Genomic DNA, 4,498 nt, shown 5'->3' with positions numbered 1-4,498 from the left:
GTTCATGGATTGGAAGACTTAATATTGTTAAGATGCCAATACTACCCAAAGCAGTCTATAGCTTGAATGCAATCTCTATCAAAATTCCAACGACCTTTTTTAAAAATAAAAATGGAAAATCCAATCTTCAAATTCATATGGAATTGTAATGGACTCCAAACAGCCAAAGCAATTTTTAAAAAAAGGAATAAAGTTGGAGGACTCACACTTACTGATTTCAAAACTTTCAACAAAGCTATAGTAATTAAATCAATGGAGTCCTTGCATAAGGGTGGACATAGAGACAAACGGAATAGAATTGAGAGTTCAGATATAAACTCATACATGTATGGTCAATTCATTTTCAACAAGGGTGTCAAGACCATTCAATGGCAAAAGAAGACTCTCTTTAATAGATGGTGATGGGAAAACTGGATATTCATGTGCAAAAGAATGAAGTTTGAACCCCTACTTCATACCATATACAAAAATTAACTCACAATGGATCTAAGACATAAATATAAATGCTAAAGCCATACTTTTCTTGGAAGAAAGCGTAGTAGTCAATCTTCATGACTTTAGATTTGGCAGTGCATTCTTAGACATAACATAAAAAACACTGGCAACAAAAGAAAAATAGATAAATTAGACTTCACCAAAATTAATTTTTTTGTGCATTAAATGACATTATTAAGAAAGAAGAAAGATAACCTATAGAATGGGAGAAAATATTTGCAAATCTTATGTCTGATATTTCATATCTGATAAGAGTTTGATGTACAGAGTATATAAAGAACTCCTACAATGCGACAGTAAAAAGATCCTCTTAGAAATAGGTAAAGCATTCAAAAAGACATTACCCTCAAAGAAGATATACAAATGGCCAGTAATCACATGAAAAGATGGTCAACATCATTAGTCATTAGGGAAATGCAAATCAAAACCATGATGAGATACCACCTCACATCTACCAGGATGGCTATAACAGAGGGGAAGAAAAAAACAGAAAATGACAAGTGTTGGCAAGGATGTGGAGAAATTGGACTATCATACATTGCTGGTGGGAATTTGAAATGGTGTAGCTTCTGTGGAAAACAGTCTTGTAGATCCTCTAAAAGGGTAAACATAGAGTTGCCACATGACCCAGTGACATACCTTAGTGTATTAGTCACTCAGTTGTGTCTGACTCTTTGCGATCCCATGGACTGTAGCCCGCCAGGCTCTTCTGTCCATGGAATTCTCCAGGCAAGAATACTGGAGTGGGTTACCATTTCCTTCTATAGCAGATCTTCCCAACCCAGGGATCAAACCCAGATCTTCGGCATTGCAGGCATATTTCTCTACCATCTGAGCCACCACCTAAAAGAATGGGGGAAAAATGTATCAAATATATATTTTTATGCCTATTCACAATAGTTAAAAGGTGGAAACAACCCAATGTCCATTAACAGATTAATTGGCAAGCACAATATGATATACAATGAAATGGAATATTATTCAACCAGTAAAAGAATAAAGTTCTGATACATGCTGTAACATGAATGAAATTTGAAAACATTATGCTAAATGAAAAAAATTCAGACACAAAAGACAAGTATTTTCTGATTCCACTTATCTGAAATATCTAGAATTGGCAAAATCATATAGACAGAAAGTAGATTAGCAGTTACCTGGGGCCTTGGGAAGGCAGAAATGAAAATTTATAGCTTAATGGTTAAAAAGCTTTTGTTTTAGGTGATGAAAAAATTTTGAAAACATATGATGGATGTAATTAATGCCACTGAATTGTACACTTAAAATGGTTAAAATCACATATATTATAATATATATTTTACTACAATAAAAACCTTTTTAAAATGGTCAGTTAACCCAAGAGAAAAGAGGAAAAAGTAAAGATAATTGAAATAGCAAGATGACAGATTTTATTGCAAACATATCAATAATCATGTTAAATATGAATGAACTAAACCCACCAGTTAAAAGACAAAGATTGTCAGATTAGATTAAAAAAATAAAAAGATCCAACTATGCTGTCTACAGGAAACACATGTTAAATATGAAGAAATAGAGTATAAGTAAAATGGGAGAAAGATATGCCATGCAGATATGATAAAATATAAAGCTGGACTAACTATATTAATTTCAGACCAAGACGAGTGCAGAGCAGTGAATATTTTCAGGGATAAAAAGGGACACTGCATAAAGATAAAGGTATCAATTTTCAAGAAGACATATTAATTCTAAATATGTATTCACTTAACAAGAGAGCTTCAAAATACATGAGGCAAAAACTCACAAAACTTATAGAAGTAGAAATCCATGGGCTTCCCAGGTGGTGCTGGTGTAAAGAACCTGCCTGCCAGTGCAGGAGACCTAAGAGACACGGATTTGATCCCTGGGCTGGGAAGATCCCCTGGAAGAGGGCATGGCAACCCACTTCCATATTCTTGCCTGGAGAATCCCATGGGCAGAGGATTCTGGCAGGCTACAGTCCATAGGGTGGCAAAGATTTGGACACGACTGAAACAAGCCTGCCCTTTATCTGGATTTCTTGTTTTATAAGATTATAAATGTCCTTATCCCCATCAGGAAGCTTCCACAAGTGAAAGAGGAGAGTGAAAAAGCTGGTTTAAAACTCAACATTCAAAAAACTAAGATCATGGCATCTGGTCCCATCACTTCACGGCAAATAGGTGGGGAAACAATGAAAACAGTGACAGATTTTATTTTCTTTGGCTAAAAAGGCACTGCAGATGGTGACTGTAGCCATGACATTAAAAGATGCTTGCTCCTTGGAAGAAAAGCTATGACAAACCTAGACAGCATATTAAAAAGCAGAGATATTACTTTGCCAACAAAGGTCCATACAGTCAAAGCTATGGTTTTTCCAGCAGTCATATATGGATGTGAAAGTTGGACCATAAAGAAAGCTGAGCACTGAAGAACTGATGCTTTTGAACTATGGTGTTGGAGAAGACTCTTGAGAGTCCCTTGGACTGCAAGATCAAACCAGTCAATCCTAAAGGAAATCAACCCTGAATATTCATTGGAAGGACTGATAATGAAGCTGAAGCTCCAGACTTTGGCCATCTGATGCAAAGAGCTGACTCATTAGAAAAGATCCTGATGCTGGGAAAGATTGAAGGCAGGAGGAAAAGGGGATGACAGAGGATGAGATGGTTGGATGGCATCACTGACTCAATGGACATGAGTTTGAGCAAGCTCTGGGAGCTGGTGATCGATGGGGAAGCCTGGCATGCTGCTTACAAGGACATTTATAATCTTATGGGGTTCCAAAGAGTGGGACATGACTGGGTGACTGAACTGAACTGAAATGTCCTTATTGTTTAAGTGATTTTGAGTTAGTTTTTTTATTGCTTGCAACCAAATAATCTAGGATGCACAAGGCCAAGACCAATTTTGCTATTGTTTCTTGGACAGGTTATTTAAACTCTCTGTGCCTCAGTTTCCTTATCCATAAAATGGACAAGGCCAGTATTCACTTGATTTGCTTTGGTAGTGACTAAAAATGGACTTTATTTCCCTCTGATATTGAAAGTGTATTTCAATGCTGGACAATACTTTGTTGTCTTGAATGAATGATCTTGCAATTGCATACAGTGATGAGACAGCCATTTTTAATGTAAATATGGAAATTCATCTGGGATGTTTGGAGACTGCTCTCTAGGTTACTCCAGGAACCAGGCATACTAAGAAGGTGAGCAAATGTTCATTTTGATTGCTCAAGGTGATGTCTCTGAATTAAGAGAGTTTGCAATAGCAGATTCCTACTGATTTAAGATCTAGCTGAGATGATTGGGAAATGGATCAACCCATACAAAGAATAAGCAGAAGAGGGCTGGCACTGGTTATTTCCATAAGTTCATACCCAGTTTCATCTAATAAATCCCTTACTCATTTATTGGCTGAGAAAAAGCTTGATAATGAAAGTGAGACATCTGAATGTCAGGAAGCCTTTGATAAATTAAAAGGCAATTTGGTAAGAGACAAGATTTAGACTATTCGTGATTAAAACAATATGTATAACTACAGAAACTCTGAAGCAAGGATGTGAGGTTGTGTTGACCTAGGATGGAGAAGAAAGAAAAAAAGTCCCTTCCTTTTTAAAAAATATGAAAATGCAGTGTCTAGATTTAAAGTAGCGGGAGATTCCATGGGCTGAAGTGAAGTGAAAGTCACTCAGTTGCGTCCGACTCTTTGAGACCCCATGAACTATACAGGCCATGGAATTCTCCAGGCCAGAATACTGGAGTGGATAGCCTTTCCCTTCTACAGGGGATCTTCCCGACCCAGGAATCAAACCGGGGTTTCCTGCATTGCAGGCAGATTCTTTACCAACTGAGCTATCAGGGAAGCCCTTCCATGAGCTAATGGATTCTTGATCTTGAGGACACGTATGTAGAAGGTATAGTTTTGGCCAATGGAGGATTTCAAAATGGCTGGTAAAGCTGTTTCTGAAAGAAACAGCACCACAAAGAACTATAAGCTTGATACTGCT

This window comes from Cervus canadensis, chromosome X, assembly GCF_019320065.1.
Source record: "Cervus canadensis isolate Bull #8, Minnesota chromosome X, ASM1932006v1, whole genome shotgun sequence".
Classification (NCBI taxonomy): Eukaryota; Metazoa; Chordata; class Mammalia; order Artiodactyla; family Cervidae; genus Cervus; species Cervus canadensis.
The sequence above is the reverse complement of the archived record's forward strand: the minus strand, read 5'-3'. Positions refer to the sequence as shown.